Source organism: Tachypleus tridentatus, chromosome 1, assembly GCF_004210375.1.
Source record: "Tachypleus tridentatus isolate NWPU-2018 chromosome 1, ASM421037v1, whole genome shotgun sequence".
Taxonomy (NCBI): Eukaryota; Metazoa; Arthropoda; class Merostomata; order Xiphosura; family Limulidae; genus Tachypleus; species Tachypleus tridentatus.
The window spans coordinates 149,871,742-149,898,175 of record NC_134825.1 but is presented as its reverse complement, the minus strand read 5'-3'; the positions used below and the strand labels follow the sequence as shown (position 1 = coordinate 149,898,175).

The window sequence follows — 26,434 nt, the reverse complement described above, 5'->3', positions numbered from 1 at the left end:
AAACAGAGCACTGTAAAACTTGTTTGACATAAATTTAAAGGAAACGTTACGTTGGACTACAATTTGGTAGAGAAGCACATTTTAGTTTCTCAGATTCAGCTGACATTTTGATTCACGAATTACTCATCAATGTCAGTAAAATGTTGTTTTGTGTTACTTTGTTTCAAAAGTCACTTTCTCGTTTCTTTCGCAGAAATTTACAAGATGCATATAAACAAGGACCCTCTTTTGACATACGTATCTGTTAAATATAATACATGTATATAATTTGTAATAAACAGTATTCCTTGGAGATGTGAGCAAGATGGTTGAGTCTATTCAGTAAACATGAGATAACTGTGTGCATAATTCCCAAGTTGATAGGTTTCTCACTCACTATCTTCAAACAGATATGCAAGTATTGGAAATGACACATACTGTGTGTAATCCATGCAGGAACTCTGCTAATAAATTGGCTACTCATTTAAGAATGATCATTGGCGGTCACCTGGAACGCTATGTGCAACCTCTTGTGTTTTCCCCATGAGTGCGCTGAAGGGGTTTGGGCTAGAAGGCTGTTGGGAAAGCCTAATTCATCAGTTCACCCTATTCGCTCTCGAACTCATTTCGCACGAAAAGCGCAAGCTTCATTCCACGTGTTTCTCTTTTCAATGCAAGTTTCATTCATCCGTATCTAGTGTTATTTTCCAACGGCCTTTTCTGTTGAGCCATTAACATTTATATTATTCAAGACTTATAGACAGAGTTGGAAGTGACATTCCAAACATGCTAAGCTGAAGGTTAGAGCGTTTATCCTTATTTATACATATGATATGATACATGTGTCGGTTTGATTTAAGTCTCTAAGGCAACGTTCTCTGATATCCTATTACTAGTCATATTTCTACTTAATTTTTTTTCTAATGCAGTCTTTGTTGTGTCGTAAATAAACAACGGCTTTCTGTACGCATAGATATTTATCATTCTGAACTAAAACCTCCTTTGTATGTTTTCATCTTCATTTCTTCACCAAAGCATAAAAAAACTCTTTCTGGGTAAACTACCACCTTGTGATCTTTATCCATCATTTTGAATTTAGACAAGTTTATTTCGTGGTTTGCTACCTTAAGACACAACCTTTTACTCTTGAAGTACAGCATCAATTAATTTAACATTTACTCAGATACGATTTACTGTCTTCCCCTAGAACCTTTTATTTAAATGGTGGTGTTTCTATGGGGTGCTGTCTTCTGCTACATAACCTAAGGCTAGAAAAACTATTGTTTTCTAACGACAAAACCACTTTGTGATATGATATCTTCTGGTTAAAACCAATTAGTTAGAATACTGGTTCATCTTAGAAAATACATTTATTTCTGGTTTGCTGTCATCTGTCGTGCAACTCTTGATCAGAATACAACTCAGTATCGAAACTTCTTTGTGGTATATTATGTTCTGCTCTAAAACCCTGGTTACAATGCTGATGTTTTTTTTGTTCTTGTTTTTGTTAGCCTTAGACTAGAATATTGTTGTTTCTTAGAGTACAACGTTCTTTACGGTATGCTATCTTTTGCCTTAGAACCTTTGGCTAGAATGCTGCTGTTTGTTAGAATCAAATATTTTATAGTATGCTATCTTTTGCCCTTTAACCCTTGGTCAGATCTTAGAATCAAACTTTTTTTTGTGTCATGCTATCTTTTGCCATACAACCTTTGGTTAGATTTCTGGTGTCTCTTGGAATTGAGTATTCTTAGGAGAATGTTATCTTATGGAATATAACCCTTGTAAGAATGGAACGACAAATTACTTTGTAGGGGTTTGATATCTTCTGTTACACAGTCCTTGGTTAGATTGCTGGAGCTTGTTGAATCAAATTTTTTTGTGGAATGTTATTTTCTGACTGATATTCGTTTGTTAACAGATTGTTACTTACAGACAAATCACTTATGACAGGCGCAAATGCCTTATACTAATTTATTACAAACATATTTCTTATTATTGAATAAACACCAACAGATTTTGTATTATAAAAAAGTCTGGAACTTGATAATACGATTTAACTCATTTAGACAAAGATTTGGACACACTGGAAAAAGGGTAAAATATTTTTAGTAATGTAAGAAATACTGTTTAATATTATACATGTTGAATAAAAATAATGACAAAATCTTTTGTAGATAGAAAACTGCTGAAAAATGTCGACAAATAATACATATCCTAGCAACGTTAAACATTAAAAAACAAATTAGTGTTCGCCATGAACATCCTTGTCGTGTCTTTGGCAACTCACTTTTCTGAGAACGTTATTTTTATTGTAAACAACTTTTGACTCGTAGTTCAATTTATGGTAATTGATAGCAAATTCAAGGCAAACGCCTTGCACATACCTGTAGCTAGAAATCTAGTCACGTAAGGATCACGGTTTTGAATGTTGCCTTGCCTCTAACTCTAAGCTGGTAGATCAAGTGATAAGATACTTTGATGAAGTATTTCAATCGATTTGCATGTACGATAACCATTTTGGTCATCGAGTACTTAAGTTGTTAATTACATAGAAATAATATACATGTTGTGTAAGTCTACTGGTGAGAAAAATACCTGGTTGATTGATAGGCAGATAGTTAGAGAAATTAACAGGTTGGGAGATAGCTAAATAGATGGACAGAAAAACAAACAGGTTGGCGAATAAATAAATAGATAGACAAAATATCAAAGGAGCAATTTAATATTTCAATATAAAAACGTGATTATATACTACTAGCAGAAAAAATGTAATATTATAGATACCATGGAACAAGCGTTAATTAAAAGTTTATTTTTAATACATTTATTTTAATGATGTTTGGTATCATATGTGACACAGCTTAAATGACCAAAAATCATGTCCACTGTTATTTTCTATATTTTTTCTTTTTTTTTTTTCATATAGAAGGGTGTTTGTTTGTTTGAGGTTAAGTATTAAGCTAAACAACGGCTCATTTGTGCTCAGCCCACTATTAGTATAGTAATCCGGTTTCTAGTGGTATAAGTCCGCAGACATTTCGCTGTGTCTCTAGGGTGCAGGAGAGAAGCAATTTATAATAAAACGATTTTGATTATACGTATCAGCAAGCCATGTAGCTATCGTTCTGATATAAATTCGCGGTGGAACGGCGTGTATGAGAACTACTTTTTGAAAATATACTAGCCCTTTCAGCCGTGAGGGCGTTATAATGTGACAGTCAATCCCACTATTCGTTGGTAAAAGAGTAGCCCAAGAATTGGCGGTGGGTAGAGATGACTAGCTGTCTTCCCTCTAGTCTTAAACTGCTAAAATAGGGACGCCTATCGCAGATAGCGCTTGTGCAGCTTTGCGCGAAATTAAAAAAAAAACACAACAAAACAAAACTCAGTAAAAAAATGTCGCATTATGTTTATGTTGTGCTTTAATGATGTCCTTTTAAATAGCTCTCCTTTTCGGTTGTATCTTACTGCTCTTTCAGGCCGGGTGTGGTGTAGTAGTTAGCTGGCTCAGATTATGAATTTGAGGGTTCATTTTGCGACCCGTTTTCACAGTCAAAACACGATTAATATTTTGAGACTACGTGTTTGTGTTATAAGAGAGTGACGGTGAAACACTATTATTCGGTAAGGCAAAAGTGGTACAAGAATTGGCGGTAGGTGCTGCTGACTAGCTGTTTTGTCAGTAGTCTCCCAGGTCAAATTTAAGGGTGACAATGCGAAGAAATCCATTTTGCGCGAAAAGTCTGAAACAAACAATACTGATGTTTCAATGTTCTCTCTGCTATTGTCATATACACACTTTATAGAATAGACGAAGGATAGATGTGGCTCCAGGTTTTTATTTTGGAGATAGGCCTTCCCACGAGTTTTCATTCAGTCGATTTAAGAGCATACTAATTAGTGGACTGACGAGAAAATAACTGAAGTGAGTGTCGGTGAATTATGAAAAATGTTTGATGTAGTAGGACAAAATTGAGTAAGGAAATTATTTCCTGCTTAAACTTTATTCTTTTTTTTTGTAAAACTATAACTGTATTAAATTAACAGAAACTGAAAGATTATCTTTAATTAGATTATCTGATATTATCATAATACACGTTAGAGTGTTTAGGTAGACTATTGTTCAGAGAAAAGAGAAAACTAAAACACTGCTTATTCTTATTGTATCGGAAGTGTTTGTATGTAGTCGTCGTAAACTGTATTAAATTAAGAGTGAAAAAAGAGGTAGCCTATCTTCGAGTGTCGTACGTTTTTCTACGCAAAATACTTTAGCTGGATTTGATTTCAAAGAGACTCAACAAAATAGATCAGAAATGCTTGAACTTCCCAGTGTCATCATGTTAAAGGTATTTAGCCGGAAATGAGTTTACACAAAAGACAACTAAAATATCATCTATTTAAGATCCGAGATGTACCCCTGCTATATGTCACAGTTCTTTTTCCACCTCGGTGCTTGTGACACCGTTCTCCCTACATATACCTTATATAATTGAAAGTATGTTAAATATAGTTGAGCAATGAAGCGCTTTGTGTGAGAAAATAACTCTTGGGTACAATACATACTGAGTTGACAAGCTACAAGAATTATTGCTGTCCTCTGTTCTGGTTGTACAACAGATTCTTCGACGACGCGATGGAACAGAAAGTAAAGTCTATTAGTAGATCATTTCTTGTTTGGGGTTGATAAACAGTTTTGGTTCACTCCGGGAATCGACTGGCGAGGAACAAAAACGTTGTACACATAACCTTATGATTAAAAAAAATCCGAAGGACATTGATAAAGGAAAGAAAGCATTAACTCTGAAAAACATTCATTATAAAACAACAACAAAACGATCAGTTTTTAAGTATAATCTTTGTGCTACATTCATATCTGATCAACAATACGAATTATAATAAAAAAATACAACTTTTATTTGTGTATTTTGCAGATCGCTAGCAATAAAACAGTTTTAAATTATGGAAAAAGCTGTTATAATGTGTTCTAAAGAAATGGAATAAATTACCTATATATATAAAGTAATATATCCTGACTACAATTTTATGCTCCTATTTTATAGAAGCTGCCAACAAGCCTATAATATTTTTGTCACTTATAATAATTGCTCTAAGTCATTAAAAGGAAACTCTGTTCCACTTCACGAACTAGGTGTGTCCAAGTGGTTGCCGTGCCGGGCTGCAGATGGAAGGGTCCAGGTTTTGATACGTGCTTCACACTTTCAGCTGTAAGCGCATTACGAAAATGATAGTGAAATCCGTTTTTATATGTTGTCGGGGTGCCACTAGCTGGTGAGCTTTCCATTGTTTAGTAGTTTAAAATTAGGAAGCTCTATTATTTGAAATGTAGAGGTCTTTGATTCGCCGTTTTGCCCTCACGCACGTAAGATGCCACTTAGGTCAAACACTCCAATTTTGTGTCATTAAAGAATATCACAAAACAACTCATTTTAGATTTGTCCTCATATGTGACTATAAAACCCCAGACGAATGGAATAAATCATAGTTACGAGAATTGAGACTTATCCACTGAAACATGGTTACGAAATCTCTATTTGATGAGCGTAAACATGGCTACAGGAAGAGTGGTTGATTAGGTGAAACATGTCTACCAGGTCTAAGTCTAAGCTAAAATATGTTACAAGATCTGATTGATGAGCTGAAATATGGCTACTTGAACTTAGAAGCATGATAAAACTCGTGTTCATGGTGGTCAAAAAACTTCTCGTTATTCAAAAGTTTAGGTGTCAGTCCCACTATTTATTGGTTTAGGAGTAGCTCAAGAGTTGATGGTGATGACTAGCTGCCTTCCCTCTAGTCTTACATTGCTAAATTAGGGACGGCTAACGCAGATAACCCTCATATGGCTTTGCACGAAATTCAACAAAACAAAATAAACGAACTCTTAAAGTGATTTTTTTTTGCGCATATAGTATCTTTTTATTGTATAAATGATTTTCGTGTGCCATTATGGTTCCTATGGTGCTAAATAGTTGGAGTTTATTTTGTTTCACAGATGTAAAAGTTCTGTTGTTTTTTTCGTGAACTCCGACTACACAAATATCCTAGGAGTGTAATTTATCATATCTCTCATTCAGTGACCTGTAGTGTCATAAGCCGTTTCTGTAGCCGTATTATGTGGTAATTTTAAAATCAATTAATATCACGAGAGGGCAGTATGAAAGTACTTTTCCTTCACGTTTCGAAAGCACAAAATAACTTTGCTCACCACAGAAAAATGTGATTTTGTTCTTTTTGTTGTCATTTGGTCTTGTTTTGAGCAAAGAATGTTGCTATAACTTAAAAAACAAGTAAAAAAAAAGAGAACTTCAATTAGGATTTATACTATACGACCAACAGCATTGCTAATTAAACTGTTAATTGATTAATATCGTTAACTTTGTATGTTTGTTGTTAAACCTGAAACTGCAGAATGGACTATTTGTGTTTTGCCTATTTCCACAATCGAAATCCAATGTTTAGCGTTATAAACCCCAAGTTCTCCGCTGGTACAGCAGTAAGTCTTCGGACTTACAAAGCTAAACTCAGGGGATCGATTCCCTTCGGTGGACTCAGCAGATAGCTCCATGTGGCTTTGCTATAAGAAAACACATACATACATAAACCCCCAGACCTATCATTGAATCACTGGGAAGGTGAGGGCAGGGAGTGTATTATGTGTGTCCTTTGATGTTATTAATAATTGAGAAAATAAAGACATTTTCAGTCAAGTCCGAGTAATTTTGGGGATTGTGTTTTTTAGCTTATTGAAATCTGTATCAGATTAATTTTGTGACAGTACATGAGATGCATATTTTACCTTTATATCTAATATTTTAGTCTACGTGACCTACGAATCAAACGAACCACAATGTTCGTTTATTATAATTAGTGTCTATGGCAATATTTGGTCTTTGATGGTTTCGTCGAAAAATAACATGGGTTTTATACCCATCTCTGGCAAACGTCAACTTTTAAAACTTTCATTCCTACCATGTGGAACGTAATGTGGAATTGGCTTCATCAGAACATGAGCCCTAAACGTACGTGCTCATCAAATTAATGTTTCTGCCAAGGAAATGAATACATTAACATGCTGGGAGAGCACTTGTGTAATGGTGCGTTTAAAGCAATTGTCCCTGATTAAGTTATTGTTTGATGCTGGTCGCATACCAAATCGTCTGCTAGTCAAGCCACAGTAGTGGTTGACATACAACATGCATTGACCTCTTTGGGTCATTACTCTCTTTTAAACTGCCTCACACTTTCTCTAATTAAAGTGTATCCTTTTTAATCACACGGATCCCTCATTCTAAGCTTACTTGTCAGTTAGAGGGCTTTACTTGGTGTAGCTGGAACAACATCCGGAGACTTTCTTCTAAACTATGACAAGAGACTTATGATAACATACAATTGATAAACTGGTGGTTGACAGCAATCTCAAATTTCGTTCGCTTTTATTTCCTACAACCAGAATAAAGCAGACTTTTAGCAGACTGAAGATGAAAAAGGATATGTTGCACAGGCTTACTTAACTCTAGAATCACTAGTGAGGTCCATGGACCTCAACGTCTTTTTTCAACGCAGATTTTCGAACTACCTGCTCACCAAATTACTTGTGGGACCTTGTCTTCGTCGATCACATGGCTCCTAATAACACTGAATTACACGAAAATAGAGCACAATCTGTATTACAACTAGTCCTATTAATTGTAGGTGGACTATGTTATTTATTGCACTCTCTTTTTTTTCTAGTTCTTCACGTCGAGTATTATAACAAGTAAAAAATTTACAATTACTCAAAATAGTGCAGTATGATAACTCCTTTTTGAGGGCTAAAGCTCTAAACTGTTTCTCATAATCATAGTGATAGAATAAACTTGTGATTAGTTTACAGATGTTCTAATCTAAATTTAGATGTTTTCATATGGTGCAAACGTTTTACTGTTGCTAAATAGCTGTAACTTGATTTATGCTGAAGCTATTCCATTTTTTTACTTTAAATAAATCACTCCTCAAACCTTACGATATTTAAAAATATCTACGTTTCTCTGTAAATCAGCCTGTTTTAATTTAATTATATCTGGTTGAGGTCCGGTAATAAAAGTAATCTCGTGGCGAGAAAAGGACCTTATAAAGATTTGGTTCGATGGTTTTATATCCAGGATATTAGAATAAACAACGAGACAATTGTGTGGGAGGGATATTAATTATTGTGTTTCTATACATCTATATTGAATATCCAAATACGTCGAAAAAAAGGTGTTTAATTCGGATATACGTGTCTTGCTGTCTAACAACTAAAATATCATCTTTGTCGTGCCTTGGCGATTAAATACTGTTTGGCTTTGATCCAGATTCAAACCTACTTTCATTTCATTTGTTTGTGGGGGGAAGTTCTGCCACGTCCGCGCCCACGGCAAAAGCGGCTGCACACTTAAGTATTGAAGGGGAAAGAAGGAGGGGGGAGTTAAATAAACGTTGAAATCTCTGGCAATTATCTTTTTGCCCAGAAGGAAAATTTTAACCACATGTAGTCTAAACTCCTAGCATACTAAAGGCGATATTCTCTGTTAGTGTATACAGAGTCTGTCTGATTCTAACTAGGAACCCTCAATTATACAATCATAGATACGTGGATCTTGTGGTGATCTTGTGACCTGGGGTAATTTAGTATCCTGTCAGTTTGTTGAATACACTAACCAATTCTTTTCCTAAAACAGCACGATGCACAACTACAAAGACTATTGGCTAAGACAGTTAGCTATAATTTTTACCTGATTCCTGCTGTTTCAATACAAAGTCTAAACATTATACAGGAAATTTATACGGGTTTTTGAAATACAAACTTTAAAGTATTATATGGGGACGATAAATTGCTTAATATTATCTTTGCTAACTCTTCATATGCATGTATATGTGTAATATTATGTAGAAAGTAATTTACACGTTTTTATCTTGCTTATTGACACATCACCATAAAGAATGACACTTTGACTATTGTTATTTTTTATTCACTACTACTGTGTTTGCTTTTAACATTTTTCTCAGCAAATCGTCACAAAGGAAATAACTCAAAGAAAATTAAGCTTTTTAAAAAATATATCATATTCTTAATACATTATTTAAAGGAAATGATTTTGTCAAAAACTGTTTTGTTATTCTTTTTACCAAAACATCATAATTTCTTATCTTTTTTATTGCACCCCGCTAGTACAGCGGTATGTCTCCGGATTTACAACGCTAAAATCAGCGGTTCGATTCCCCTGGGTGGGCTGAGCAGATAGCTCTTTGTGGCTTTGCTATACGAAAAATACACACACACACATCTCTCTTATTGACACACCATCATAAAGATAAAAGTGTTTTTTATTGCTTTTACTGACACACCACTAAATAGGAAGTAAATAAGACAATAATAAAATGTTATGTTTCTTTTATTGACGCACTACAGTAGAGGAAGCAATTTAGATAAGAACTAATTTTTTATTGCCACACCATTGAAAAGGAAGTAATTTAGACAGTAGTTAGTTTTGTTACTTATCTTAGTAATTGTCCATCTCGGTGGAAGTAACTTAAATAACAGCTAATTCTTTATCTTCGTACTTTATCCACCCCTGGTTAAAAAACCAAAACATCTTAAATAAAAACTAGCTCTTCGTCTTTCTTAATCCACTTATCATTGTGGACGAAGTAACTTTTACAAGATATAACCTTTCATTTTCTTACTCTTTAAGATACCAATGGAAGTAGTTTTGTATCTCTTATTATAGCACTGTGAAAGAAATAACAACATAGTTAAAACTAATTGTTTTGAGTTTCTCATTAACACTTTATTGAGAAGGACGTGATTCAAGAGATAAATATTTTTATTGACAAACTAGTGTGGAGGAAGTAACTTAAGAGGGAAATTATGTTACTGACAAACTAGTGTGGAGGAAGTAACTCAAGAGGTAATTCATTTTATTGACAAACTAGTGTGGAGGAAGTAACTCAAGAGGGAAATTATGTTACTGACAAACTAGTGTGAAGGAAGTAACTCAAGAGGGAAATTATGTTACTGACAAACTAGTGTGGAGAAAGTAACTCAAGAGGGAAATTATGTTACTGACAAACTAGTGTGGAGGAAGTAGCTCAAGAGGTAATTCATTTTATTGACAAACTAGTGTGGAGGAAGTAACTCAAGAGGGAAATTATGTTACTGACAAACTAGTGTGGAGGAAGTAACTCAAGAGGGAAATCATGTTACTGACAAACTAGTGTGGAGGAAGTAACTCAAGAGGGAAATTATGTTACTGACAAACTAGTGTGGAGGAAGTAACTCAAGAGGGAAATTATGTTACTGACAAACTAGTGTGGAGGAAGTAACTCAAGAGGTAATTCATTTTATTGACAAACTAGTGTGGAGGAAGTAACTCAAGAGGTAATTCATTTTATTGACAAACTAGTGTGGAGGAAGTAACTCAAGAGGGAAATTATGTTACTGACAAACTAGTGTGAAGGAAGTAACTCAAGAGGGAAATTATGTTACTGACAAACTAGTGTGGAGGAAGTAACTCAAGAGGGAAATTATGTTACTGACAAACTAGTGTGGAGGAAGTAGCTCAAGAGGTAATTCATTTTATTGACAAACTAGTGTGGAGGAAGTAACTCAAGAGGTAATTCATTTTATTGACAAACTAGTGTGGAGGAAGTAACTCAAGAGGGAAATTATGTTACTGACAAACTAGTGTGGAGGAAGTAACTCAAGAGGAAAATTATGTTACTGACAAACTAGTGTGGAGAAAGTAACTTATGAGATAACTTATTTCATTGACAAACTAGTATGGAGGAAGTAACTCAAGACGTAATTCATTTTAATGACAAACAGCTAGATTGAAAGAGAGCTAGACAGACACAGTCAGAATATTTGGTTGTTTGATAGAGGTTAATACGACTTTGTTTAGAGGTTTTTCAGTAGACAGTTAAGCCCTACTTTGTGTTTGGTATTAGAGGGGTAGGCACCATTTTATTCGTTCTTCAAAGTTGAAGTTAATACCTTCATTCACATTCTATTTGTGTGCCTTCAGACTGTACTTACATTTTCATTTACTGTTAGTCACTCCAAGCTTCATCATAGGGCTTTGTTCTGTGTTGATAGAACGTCTTTTGTAACTGAGGGAGGCTGGTCTCCCGTGGTGTTTCTCCTTGTTTTGGTAATGAGGGCAAAGATTCGGTTGATTTTCAAAGTTTTAACAACGTTTGTGGAAACAATATGTGAGCGGTAACAAATGCTCTCGAAGTAAGCCGTGGGGTTGGACTGAAACGTATACTCAGAGCAAACAAGTCCAAATTTTAGATTCTACAAGTTTCCAACTGCAATTAGGCCGAGGAAGTTTGAATCAACAAATTGAATGAGGTATTTGTTAAAATGAGGTCAGTGAACGTGGTCTTTTTTTTTTTTTTCTTATTCAAACACAAATCGTAAGTTTGAAGCTGTGTACAAAGATCGATAACTTGTTCTACAATATTTCAGGGCCACAATAAATCTAGTGTAAAAAACGTTGCTTAAAACTTTTGTGTATAATAAATGAAGATAAAAAAATCATTTGGAATTTTGTAGATATGAGAAGTCAATTGAAGAGAAGAAATATATATATACGTGTGCGTAGATTTCTGCGAGTGGACAGGAAAATATTTCAATAACCAACATTTATAAAGTTTGATCCACATTGTGACTGTTCTTGCTCTAAATTAATCACTATCAACACAACCACATTATGACTGTACTTATTCTAAATGAATTACTATCACCACAGCGACATTGTGATTGTCCTTTCTCTAGATTAATCACAACCAACACAACCACATTATGACTGTACTTATTCTAAATGAATTACTATCACCACAGCGACATTGTGATTGTCCTTTCTCTAGATTAATCACAACCAACACAACCACATTATGACTGTACTTATTCTAAATGAATTACTATCACCACAGCGACATTGTGACTGTCCTTTCTCTAGATTAATCACAACCAACACAACCACATTATGACTGTACTTATTCTAAATGAATTACTATCACCACAGCGACATTGTGATTGTCCTTTCTCTAGATTAATCACAACCAACACAACCACATTATGACTGTACTTATTCTAAATGAATTACTATCACCACAGCGACATTGTGACTGTCCTTTCTCTAGATTAATCACAACCAACACAACCACATTATGACTGTACTTATTCTAAATGAATTACTATCACCACAGCGACATTGTGATTGTCCTTTCTCTAGATTAATCACAACCAACACAACCACATTATGACTGTACTTATTCTAAATGAATTACTATCACCACAGCGACATTGTGACTGTCCTTTCTCTAGATTAATCACAACCAACACAACCACATTATGACTGTACTTATTCTAAATGAATTACTATCACCACAGCGACATTGTGACTGTCCTTTCTCTAGATTAATCACAACCAACACAACCACATTATGACTGTACTTATTCTAAATGAATTACTATCACCACAGCGACATTGTGACTGTTCTTTCTTTAGATTAATTGCTATCATCACATCTACATTGTAACTGTCCTTCTATATTAATTGTTATAAGCACAACCACATATTTCAATATGTCAGCGTCTTCTGTCAATTTTTAATTTAACGCTATGTACTTAGATCAATATCAATAGTTTCTTTTAAAATCTAGCTTCATATTAGTTATGTCAACAAAATATGTCAAGTTTTAGTTTGTTAATACTAAAATGTAAACACCTTTTCGCAGATTTTACTTCGATTAGAACGAATTGTAGTAATCTTGTCGAGTTTCTTATCATCAGTTTGTGCAAACGTTTGGCAATCTGTGTAAACAAGAAATCAACCAACCAACTTTATGTGTTTTTTCAATATTTTACATTGATTATGTTTTGTTAATGCTTAACGTTAAGATGGCAATCTATAAAAGCTTACAATAAATTCTTTTGTGTAATGATTGCATCTGTAATTAGGAACTCAAATATCAAAATTTGAAAACCAAAATAAAATGTTCATTCAAATATTATATCAGGTTGTAACTCAAACATTATGATAAATGTTATGGTGTGTCTGAAGGTAAAACATAATTTTCCCACAAAAGGATTATATATATATTCTTAGATTCGAATATTCGTCTCTAGAAGATGAAAAACACTGGGTTCAGTTTATTTTGAATTTCGCGTAAAGCTACACGAGGGATATCTGCGCTAGCCTTCTCTAATTTAGTAGTGAAAGACTAGAGGGGAGGCAGCTAATCATCACTACTACTCTTTTTGCAACGAATAGGGGAATTGACCACCACATAATAATATCCCCACGGCTGAAAGAGCATTTTGATGGGCGGGGATTCGAACCCTCAATTCTCAGGCTATGAGTCAAGCGACTGAACCACCTGACTATGTCGGGAGAAAAACAAAACTAACAACACTTGGCCAAGAGGTTACATATTATGACCATACAGATGTAAATTAAAACCTGCTCTTTTCAGTTTATTTCCTGAAGATATGACCATACAGATGTAAATTAAAACCTGCTCTTTTCAGTTTATTTCCTGAAGATATGACCATACAGATGTAAATTAAAACCTGCTCTTTTCAGTTTATTTCCTGAAGATATGACCATACAGATGTTAATCAAAATCCGTTTTTTTCAGTTTATTTCCTGAAGATATGACCATACAGATGTTAATTAAAATCCGTTTTTTTTTTGCAACTTATTTCCTGAATGAGTGGAACCTGTTACCAGAAAACGTTTTTTTCTGGAGTATCAACAATTATTGAAAATCCATTCTACTGTCCTACTGTATTATTAATGAAATAGAACACCTAACCTGGCATTACTTTGTTGTGAGTACGCAAACACTAACTAAAAAAAAGTGCAGATAATTCATTATATAAGCTCTGCACTAAGAAAATAATAACTAAAGAAAGCTAAAATTTACTGTTCTTCTTTACTAATAAGAAAAAAATCTATTACGTAGAGAGCAAAACTTGTATGTGAACACATAGTCAATTAAAGTCAGGTGTTTTGACGAAAAATTTCATTGTTAAACAACCCATTTCGTACATGGTCCAGTGTTTTGTTTTTCTTTTGCGAATAGCGTTGCTAAGTAACACTACACAGATCTTTGTTATTATTGTATGTCTGACAGTAAGTGATGAACAACGGATGGATTCATCATTGTGTACAAAAGCCATTCACTGCAGAGCACTGTTGAGGTTACTTTGTAAAAAAGGAAGCTGTTGAAAAGACCAGTTTAGTTCTGTTTCAGATCCTGATTTATTCCTGAGACCACATTAGTTGCTACGCTAAAACTTTAACAAAAAAGAAACGTTTGGGAAATGAAATTGCTGAGACCCTCACCTATCTTTCTTTTATACATAAGAGCTACTAAATTATTTTCGTTAACGGATTATTAGGTGTAGATAAGAATACCGAAATGTATTTATGAGTTAAAGAACTCGTGTTAATGGATACTCAGTAAATCTTCCCTTATTCCCTTTCATGCGTATCTTTTGTATGTAAGACAATAGAGGTACTTTGTTCATCAGGCTGGTATAGACTGAACCATGTTGTTCAGAGCGTTGCGTTTATAAGCTCTAATACTACAATTAGTTTATGAGGGCTAGTTATCTCTTTATTTAATATAAAACATCAATGAACATATCTCAATAAGATGTTGGCAAATGTGATAACTTTATGTAAAATAGCAAAGATTTAGCTGGTGTGGTCAATGTTGATCGTATTTAACGGACACATCTTTAGGTTGATGCTGATTAGTTGCAAGATATTAGGTATAAACGGAAATACTGGGAAATCAGTTGGTGTTACAGGTGATTTTACTATGTATGAATGACACTGGTATGACTGATGGTGTTGTTATGTAAAACATCGAGGACGAAACTAATATCTTAAATGACGATCTTACTCAAGATATTAGGAAGGGACTCAGACTGGTATGGTTGATGGTAATGTTATTTAAAATAGCAGGGTCTCAGCTGATACGTTAAGTGGTGAATTTTTTGAGATAATGGGGGGTTAGACTCGCATGATTAATGGTGATTTTATGAGAAGTCTTGGAAACTGAACTAATGCAATCAATGATGACCACACGTGAGATAACAGAGATTATATGATTGGTTGGAATCCTATGTAAAGGTTATCAAACTGATTTAATATGATCATTGATGATAATATAGAAGATATCAGGGATAAACTGGTAATTACATAGTAATAATTTCTAAGATGTAATGAACTGAGTTGGTATGCTCACTGAAGATAACACATGCTCTTGTGTTAACTGTACAAGGGGCTATCTGAACTGTGCCCACCGCGAAACCAACTCTGAATTTTAACATTGTAAGTCCGTAAAATTCCACTCAACCTACCGGAGGATATGTGACCACATGTAATATATTAGAAACTGAACAGATGGCCACTTATAATGTTTTTTTTTTTTTTAAGATACCAGGAATAAGATATCTGCTGTGAACAAATTATCAGTAATGATGTTTCTACAGATATCATGAATAAGATATCTGCTGTGAACAAATTATCAGTAATGATGTTTCTACAGATATCATGAATAAGATATCTGCTGTGAACAAATTATCAGTCATGATGTTTCTGCAGATATCATGAATAAGATATCTGCTGTGAACAACTTATCAGTAATGATGTTTCTACAGATATCATGAATAAGATATCTGCTGTGAACAAATTATCAGTAATGATGTTTCTACAGATATCATGAATAAGATATCTGCTGTGAACAAATTATCAGTAATGATGTTTCTACAGATATCATGAATAAGATATCTGCTGTGAACAAATTATCAGTAATGATGTTTCTACAGATATCATGAATAAGATATCTACTGTGAACAAGTTATCAGTAATGATGTTTCTACAGATATCATGAATAAGTTAGCAACAAACCAAGGTTCAATAGATTTCTGTGGCTATCAAACATTGCTGTTTATGAAAGGGTAAATATAAACAGAGACTAGTTCTGTTTATTCAACTTTATGTTAATAAAAATAAGTTTGAGAGTTAAATTGGTATAAAGCGAATAAATGATTTCCGTATTATACGTAACATATAGAGCGCCAAATAATACTTCATTCAGCGTTGTTCATTAATATATATCATTGTTTTAAAAACACTAAAGTCTATATTTGTGTAAATTTTATCTTTAAACGACATCTAGTGCGCTTAAAATCGGGTTTTGATAACCGTGGTGGGCAGAGTAGGAATAGTTAACTTTTTTTTTTGTCTTTGCCCTTAACAACAACTAAACCGTCACCAAGAGAAGTAAAATCTGTTGTTGTTCTTTTGTATTCATTGTTCAGAGTGTAAATTTTAAACAAGTTCTTATGACCTAAAATGGTTGCGGGCTCGATTCCTCATCACATTAAACATGCTCGCCCTTTCAGCCGTGGAGGCGTTATAATGTGACGGTCAATTCTCCTATTCGTTGGTAAAAGAGTAGCTCAAGAGTTGGCGATGGGCGGTGATGACTAACTGCCTTCCCTCTAGTCTTTCCCTGCTAAATTAGGGACGGATTGCGCAGATAGCCCTCGTTTAGCTTTGTGTGAAATTCAAAACAAACAATAAACAATCTCTCAAAACAAACAAATAATTAACATTGTTGAAACTACTCGATTTTCCATGCTTTATGTAAACATGAACGATACATAAAATATTAGAGATGCAGTTGGTATGATTATGTTTTCTTATTTTAGGATTTTAGTAAAAAGCTAAACAAGGCCACATTATATTATTAATTTTGAACTCATACGTAAGAGGGAAGATATCTAGACAACAGCACTCCTCGTCAACTTTTGGGCTTTTCTTATTTGGGCGAATAGTTGGATTCGACCATTACTCTTACAACATACCTTCAGCCCCAAAGTCGAAGGTCACGAATAAAGAACCATATGGTTCACAGTCGTATGTATAACATAGCAACTTGCGTAACATTTGTGTCCATTGTTATATACAGATCTGAACTACAATTCGTGCAGCACAGAAACCCCTAAAGATGTCTGGACGCCAATGTATGCTTATAAGATAGTCTCAAAAGTGAGTTAAAACAATTCTAAAAAGTAGCAACATTAAAATAGGTCATAAGGCCATAATAAAAATAACACTCTCCTCAATCCAATCCCCACTTGAGTAAAGTCTCTTTGTTACAATAAAAACTTGTCATTATGCAGCACTATAATCGTATCCTAGGATTCAATAATCTAGTTTGTCATCTCCTTTCAGAGTGGGGCCATCAGCCCTGAAATATAGAAACAGTTATTTTAAAGCTTATACATTGTCATACATATAGAAATTGTACTCTGTGTATCCAAGTGTCGTCTAACGGAAATTTTGACTCGATTTTCGTTATTTTGATTAAAGAACATCATTTTAGATTGACCCGTCATAGCCAGGTGGTTAAGACACCAAAGATACTCACTATTTCAGCCGTGGGGCGTTATAATGTGACGGCAAACCCAACTATTCGTTGGTAAAAAAAAGTCTAAAAGTTGGCGGCGGGTCGGTGATGACTAGTTGCTTCCCCTCTGGTCTCACACTGCTAAATTAGGGACGGTTAGCGTAAATAGCCCTCGTGTAGTTTTGCGCGAAATTCAAAAACAAACAAACAAACATATTTACGGAGTTTCTTACCAAACTCAGATGTACTGATCATTCAATAAAACACCCCTATAAGGGAAACAAAGAATAATGTAATTAAAAATATTACTAGTTTTATTGTAGTGCAGTACCACACCTATTACTCAGTTAATAGTCGTCTCAAATAAAGATTAAAACAAAATGCTAGGTATTAAAGAACTGAATATTTATATAATTCTGTAACATCTATTTTGTTTTTCATTAAGTCCAAACTTATCAATGAGCTCTTTGTGTTGTGGTAGTTGTGTGGAAATCCGTCACATACCGTGTACCATTTGAGGCCTTGTTGTAAGAAACAGTGAATCAAACTACCTGATCCGAAATATTCTATTTACAGTAGAAAAAACAACAACACTAAATGCAATTATGATGTATTAATTTGAATTATATGATATTTTATACAGAGAGCTCATACAATCTCAGTAAAGAGTTACGTATATGGGCTAGAAACACTGAAGTTTTGTCAAGTGGTTTATTGAATTTTGAAGAATTTGCCATTGGTTCACTTAAAATCGCGGTAAAATACATGCATGTCACTCTTTTAAAGAGACAACCATTTTAAAAGTCTTATTTTGCAACATTTGAAAACATTGTGACATGTCCATATATTTAATAATGATTGTAGTTAAATGGTGTGAAAAATAATAAATATTTAACGTAGTTCCTACAGTGACGTATAGGTGGCGATATCCAGACTAGTTAGCCGAAGTACCGAGAAGGACGTTCAGTGTAACTGTTTCACAAGAATCCGACGACCAGTTTTTATAAAACACTTGAATCAAAACAACATATTGAGTAACATTTTAAAGCTCTACAACGTGGAATAAGTAATGAGATGTACGTCTGACAACAAGTTATCAAGTGAATTGGCTTAACGTATGCAACAACAAATATACACTGGCTCTGGAATCACAACGAGAGCAAATCGTAATTAAAAATTGGCGTCTACTGAGAATAGGTTATCCAAGTGCTCAGAAAGTTTCACCCTTTTGCAAGATAACTCTTGTTGACTACGTGCTGGAAAGATAGGAGAGGCCTCAAGTGACAGTGAGAAAGCTGGTGACAGGTCACATATCCATGCGGCGTGGGCCGTCTGGGACACCTGGTGTAAGAGATAAGAGCTCGTTCCGAGTTTTTTATTTCAACCAATTAGATAAAGGCTGTCTCAGTTACACAAGGTTCTGGTTTGTCCAAGCGGACTCTGTGTCCTTGAATAAAACGACTCACAGGGTTGGGTGCCTAATTAGAAGATAAAAGTTCGTAGAAGGTTGTGCATCTCGATTCGATACGTCTGCTTCAGAACAGGGAAAGGGGGAGGGAAGAACAACTGATAAAAGCAACATCACTATTCACTGATGTATATACTATAACATTATCTTTATCAAATGAGTATATATCTATAGATTTTGTTTTTAGTTTCACAGTTTTGAACCGAAAGATTGTTGTAAAAATCAAACCATTCAATCACCACCAATAAATATTGTTTTATCTTTCCATAGACTAGCAAGACATTAGAAGTTATAACAATAAAATTTGCAAATAACAGAAGTAGATAGAAAGTAGTTTTCTTTGTTTGTATTCAACTCTAGCGTCAGGTGTCGACAACTGTTACTTAGACACCGGTTATGGTGTGAAGTTGGATTACTTAATTGTTTAAACCGGTTGGGGTGTAACGTTGGATTAGATAGTATTTGTTAAGTTTTTAGCAATTAGTCTTTTTGTGAAACCTAAAATAAATATAGTATAATGTATTAGTAAATATAGAAGTTATTTATATATTGCGTACGCAATTTGTTGGGGAAGGTGACAAAAGAATACTTGATATTTGATAAAGTATTAGTGAGATTTTGTGTGTTTGTGTGTGTATTTTCTTATAGCAAAGCCGAATCGAGCTATCTGCTGAGTCCACCAAGGGGAATTGAACCCCTAATTTTAGCGTTGTAAATCCGTAGACTTACCGCTTCAGTGTGTTAGAGAAAATACAGTTTATTTGTGGCTGCAGGGTAGTGTATTGTGAAAGAAACCATTCTGTATTTGAGAAAGGATTGCTGAGATTCTTCAAATACAGTATAGTTTCTCTCACAATACAATTCAGCATTACTGATAATCATTTCTGATCAAAGCAAGTTATTTACGTAGATCACAACTAAATATAAACCCAATAGTAAACACAACTAACTTGACGTACTGTTCGTACTTGTGATGATTAAAATGTTTTTTTTTTTCACCAGTTGGCGATATTGTTGGCCATAATCCAATAATATATCTCAGGGTTAGGACAGCTCAGGATATATAGTTTAGTCCTAAATTCATGTAATGTATAAACAACGAAAATTTTTCCTTAGAATAAAATATATAATAACCAAAACGTAAAATTAATAAAAAATATATACATGCTTGTAATTAACTAATACCACTAACCAAAGTAACATAAATTAAAAATGTAACTTACATAACACATAAATAACATTAGTTTCCTTTTCTCACTAGTATACTATAAATAATGTTAACAAATTCATTGCGATTAATGTAATACATTTATTACCATAATATTTAACTGAATCTCTGAAATGGTTTCATCAAATTTGCAAAACTTCTCGACTTTTTATCAACACTTATACGGTTTTAGTTGGAGCACTTTATTTTCCTTGTCATTGTTTTGTTGAGCTCATTAGTCATTCTGGTTTATAGTTTTAAAATATGAAACTCATTTTTTCATATATGAGATTGGATCACTCTTTGCTTTTTTATTTCCAGAAATTTAATGGATAAACAAAAGATAATAATTTTGGCGTCTGTTACCTTAATAAAGATTGTCTTGTTCAGTTTTATAACTATTTTTTTTTTTCATTTTATACACAAAAGCTTTAGAAAAAATTGACCAAAATTACGTCATTCATTCTGTAATCAGCCTCTTGTGTTAATTTAATCATAAGGTCACTTCACGGACCAGTGGCTTTGTTCGTTTTATGGCAGTTTTTACGACTTTACTCTTTTCATTGGAGTGCAGTGAATATACTCTTCAGACAATTTATGTGTTTTCTAGCTGTACACAAAAAAAGGTTTTACTCCGCTTTAAAATCTCAAAAATTACTTTGGACGTTTTAAACTTTTATAAGATAATACAAGCAGTTTTTACCCACGGGAAGAACATAAGTTATTTGCACAAAATCTCAGCGGTTCCAACTTCCTTGAGACGTCTCCCCGCCCTTTCATACTTTTTTATTAATGCATGTTATTTTCTCGTAGCTAAGGTATGACATGCTGTTTGCTTTATGTTGCCCTCTTCCTCCTATTCCTGACAGTTTAAATGTGCTTGACCATCCCATAAGGTATTATGATATCGTACTGTTTGTTTTATATTTTTTCGCTTAATCCACCCCTTTCCCTCGTGCTTGACATATTTACAAGCTCCAAATCTACAATGATATTTAGTACTTTGTTAGGCTGGAAATTTGTTTTAGTAAAATTGAAACAGTTGGACTTTGTAAGGTATTTAGTCACCCAACAGTTTTGTGTGTGAAAAAAAAACAAACGTGATCGATGCATTACTTAGACTTTTTCCCCGTAGCTACATTGTGAATTGTCCGAAAATATAAAATAAACATTTGAAAATAACATGTGCGCAAACGATACCGAGCAGATAAAAAACATAAATAGCTGAGCAGAGCATGTGGTTTACTACAAACAGGTCGCGTGCATCCTATTTCATGAAGATGTTCATGTTTCAATTTAGAGATAAGCCTTCCTAATGGGAATTAGATAGTCTACTTCCAGTAAAGAAAAGCAAGTTCTAAGGGTAAATCGTACTTTATAACAACGGTGTTCCAGGTCCCATGCTGTCCCTGGAACCACTTCCTTCATCATAGATCACGCACCATTCGGACGCTCTTGATTACGCACTACTGCCCAAAACAGCAGTTTTCACTGTAACAAACTTCTGCGAAGGACGCCAAGGTCAAGACTTTTCACAAACCCCGTACAGTAAGTACGTGAACATCGGCCTTGAAGACAGTTTAAAGGAAACAAAAGCGCAACCTTCCACTGAAGCTGTATTGTGGTGCTTGACAGACTCGAGTTTGCTGTGATTCCGGTTTAAAATAACAGCCTTATCACTGCATCTTTTTGGGTCGGAAGACTTTCTTTCGTAACCATAGTCTTCACTTTGACTTAAATGCTTTTCTGTGTGAGTTTTATAGTTTCTCTAGAGAAAAATGAAGACTTTCTCCCTCAAAATATCGTATCTGTAGCTCTGTTTCTTTAACAGTCTCGCGCCATGTAAATATATTTGCTCAGAGAGAAGCAGTGACATACAGTTGTGATCAAAAGACATGAATGTGGCATTGCACTGTATAATAGGCGGTAAATGGTTTGAACTACATATGGTGCTAAAATACGACATGACTCGTATCTGCGATGACACGCCACTATATAAAAAATATGCAGATCATTCGTAATACAGTTAACCCAACTGTCTGTAATAATCAAAATCAGTCTGTTTAATTTAGGCTTAATGATTCCACACCGGTAGATAAAGTTGTGTAATAGTTGGTTTTATGTTAACTTTTACGAATTCTTGATTGTTGATTGTTTTGAGAGGAATAAATAAAAAATACGTAATTGAAATATACATCAAGATATAACAATAGGAGATGTAATGTTTGTCTAACTGTAAACTCGCCGAAGCCAAACAGATCATCAGAATACGTTGAATCTCTTCACTTGTTTGTGTGTTATTAGAGATTAAAGTCCGTTTCTTAAAAGTTGATCAACGTGCGTTGTAATGAACTGTAGATATTAAACAAAATCCCTTAAACAGTTTTTTGTTTGGATTTCTACAAATGATTTTTATTTTACAATAATAATCAAAAGAATATCCAAAAGAACGAAATTATAGTTTCAGGGGGTCAAATGATTTCAAAAATATTTTTAAAGAATAGCGTGATATGTTTCTGTCTTTTCTTTTAAGTTTGTCGGTTTGAATAACAATATAACGTAAAACGGAACAAATACGATATAACAATAATAGTTTATTGTAATGCAGTGTTGACTATTTGTTTACTCATCTGTTCGGCAGAGGAGATGGTAGTTGGGAAATTGGACAACTGGGAGCGCAGTTGAAACTATAGTCTCTTTCACATAAAGTGGTATTCAATATATTTTTTTTGTGTATTTAGTAATTTTTCATATTCCAGTTACTGAATATAGAACATATGTCTCGACGTAGTTTAACTATTATTTTACTGCATATTTTTGCTATCACAATTGTCTTGCTTTATGAAGAATATATAATTCATTCTGCTCTCATTCTAACTCATTATGCATCCTTTTATCACCGTAATTCTGTTAAGAAAACTTACATAATATCAGATTGAAATAACGAGACCCACAATTATCCCGATAATTAGTCAAGTAAGTTGCATTGCTTCGGTAATAACTTTACAGCTACCTATTACGATTCAAACATATAACTATAACTTCGTTACCCAGTGAACACACTATTCCTATTGTGATAGTTCAAATATATTACTGTATCTTCGTTACCTGATTAAGACAGCGTTAACTTGTAGTTGTATACCACAGTACTGACATTTAGACTGAATAGATACACAGATAGAAATAAGAGAAATATTATCTTAAAATGCTACAAAATTACTTCGTTATTTCATAGCAATTTGTACTGTGATATACAATATCAAACCCATCACATGTAGAATGTATGCCCTGTTTTCTATATGTTCCTCATCAAAAATGCTGTTTCCAATCTTCTAATATACCTTATTAAAGGTCACTGAAAACAGTCATCGATCTATAGAAATATTTAGTTTATAGCTTAATTTAACCTGTGACACTTAGCAATTAAAACTGATTCAATATAATATTACTCCAATCGTAATTAAACAACTAAGTCTGATTCAGGATATTATTATTACAGCGAGTAAGTTAACTGAAGAAATCAAATCGTAGCTGCGCTTACTTGTAACAGAAGACAATGCATAGTTATTCCAAATGAAAATTTAAAATTATATTAGCTTATAGCGCCTTTAACTGATACGTTGAAGTTATTTTTGAAGTTAACACAACTATTTTTGTCAACAGCTTGACCACTGAAATCAACATACAGCAACTTGAGTAGACACTTGACTCTTGAAATATAGCTAACACAACTGAAATCTTCAGAGTTTTTGGAAACTAAACCAATAAACGAACATTCCAGGCGATTAACTAAACCTAACAATGAAGAAAAAACACCTAAAGGTTTAGACCTGTCTCCCTACGTCGTATGGTTATTTATGCACGATGACTATGTGTCCGTAAACTTTAATCAGAATTTGGTTGTAATAAATTATTAGTCTGTGTAATATTATTTAGGTTTGCGTATGTATATATATATATTTGTATATATAATGTTAGATTTTAACAAATTTAAGCCATTTACTGTTACTATACGTAAGGTTAAATACTGTGTTGGATTTTAACAAATTACAGTTTCATTTACTGAGATATACTGCACTTAACATTAAATACATATTGTCAATTCTTACCAGTCGCCAGATTCAGTCGTTCAGTGGGTACTAAGCCTATCTTTGTGGACTGGCGAAATTATATGGTGTTTTAATTTTAAATTGATTCGTAATAAGGATAACATGTTAGCTTTTATTGTATTTCTGCGTGGAACTCTGACACTTCGTAAATACACGTGTGTAGCAAACATGACTTAGTTTGGAAAGCAAGCTTTTCTTAAATCTGTGTGTGAATGAAGTTAAAATCTTTGGGTTATACTACAGAAGAAATTAGCTATATAAAGGTTATACTGTAATTATATTTACATTGTTTTCACCCTATAATAAGCCTGATTGAGGTTTTATTGAATCATGCCACGATTCGTGTAGTTTATGATGATGTGTATGTTTTCTACTGATCAGAAGGCTAAACTTCTTCGAAACAGACTGTTGAGCTTTGACAGTCTCACGTCTTTCCAATAGCTTTGTATGTGTGAAGTACTCAATATGGAAATGTGGCAGAGGCTGTCGGTGACCATCAAGATCTGGAGTCGAACAGCTGAGCCGGTTGTGTGGGGGAATCCCCCGTGACTTTTGCTAGCCCATTCACATGTCAGTACTCATCACAACTCTGTCTGCGTACATCGTGCGGCTACGATTTGTCCGTGAGCTTCCATCAGTTTGTGGTTGTAAAAAGTGTTAGAATGAGGATGTTAAACATAATTAGTCGTGATGTGTTAGGCACAACTCAAAGCTTAATTTTCTGGAGCGTTTGTTGACTAAGTTATTAATAGAAAGGTGATATGAGTGTTGTAATATCGCTACTACCACCCATTTTTAACACTATGTAATGTTATATGTTGCTCGACGTTTCTAAGAAGATTCTAGAAGACTAAACAAGAGATCTTTAAAGTTTACAATAATTTTATATTTTGCAAGAAGGACACTTTTGTAAATTCAAAGACAGTTATTTGCTCGAATTTCGTAAAATTTAAGATTAGTCTTAGCTTTTGTAAATCATATTTGGTGAGAATTAAAGTAGGCTAGTTTTATATTTTTTAAGATTTGTACAACACTTAACATTCAATACAATGTTTTGTATTTTTCAGACACACATGTTTCAGTAATATTTGAAAGCTATTTAGTTTAGGCAAATTAAGCACAATTCTCCTGCTTTTATTTCATATTTGGTCTCATATTTTTAATTACTTAGTTATTATTTGTAAGTATAAGAACTTAAGATGTCTCTGCTGTTATCAATACATGACCATGTGTTCAGATAGACAAACGTGACAACACATAATCCAAAAACACATTAATTCAGTTAAATGATATTTGTTTATTTTATTTCATCAGCTAACATTCAAGCATAATACAACCCAGAAATTGATTCACTCCATTGTATTATACCGGGTTTAGTGTTTATAGAAGTTAGGTTGTTAAACATAATTCACACTTTTCTTGTTCAACACTGTTTTATAGCGTTGACAGACTTTAGGGCCTGAACTTATTCAGACAACGCTTCCCTTTCTTATACGTTACTTGGTCATGGCGTTGACAGACTTTAAGACCTGAACTTATTCAGACGTGTTTCCCTTTCTTGTACATAACTGGGGTATGACGTTGACAGACTTTAGGACCTGAAGCTATTCAGACGTGCTTCCCTTTATTATACGTTACCGGGGTATGACGTTGACAGACTTTAGGACCTGAAGCTATTCAGACGTGCTTCCCTTTATTATACGTTACCGGGGTATGACGTTGACAGACTTTAGGACCTGAAGCTATTCAGACGTGTTTTCCTTTCTTATACATAACCGGGGTATGACGTTGACAGACTTTAGGACCTGAAGCTATTCAGACGTGCTTCCCTTTATTATACGTTACCAGGGTATGACGTTGACAGACTTTAGGAACTGAACTTATTCAGACGTGCTTCCCTTTATTATACGTTACCGGGGTATGACGTTGACAGACTTTAGGACCTGAAGCTATTCAGACGTGCTTCCCTTTATTATACGTTACCGGGGTATGACGTTGACAGACTTTAGGAACTGAACTTATTCATTCGTGCTTTCCTTTCTCATACGTTACCTGTGTGTTGTTTTGGCAGACTTTAGGGCGTAAATTCAATCTAAATAGAATTTAGGGTGTAAACGTTATACAAACATCGTTTCATTTCTTATTATATATTACAGATGTCAACGTTGACAGAGTTCAGGGTATAGA

The 26,434-nt window shown here is 34.1% G+C and overlaps 1 protein-coding gene across 10 annotated transcripts in view; it reads left to right on the top strand.

Annotated features, from left to right (window-relative positions):
- The window catches only part of LOC143226800 (protein trachealess-like), a 310,183-nt gene that overhangs the window by 161,057 nt on the left and 122,692 nt on the right, over positions 1 to 26,434 (top strand). Inside the window, exon 1 of one of the 10 annotated variants that reach the window (XM_076458343.1) lies at positions 631 to 779. The exons of 8 other annotated variants lie outside the window; for them this stretch is intronic. The gene's annotated coding sequence lies outside the window, so the exon portion shown is untranslated. Of the gene's footprint in view, positions 1 to 630; positions 780 to 26,434 lie in introns of those variants that run through there. One more of the 10 variants, XM_076458321.1, reaches the window with a different exon arrangement.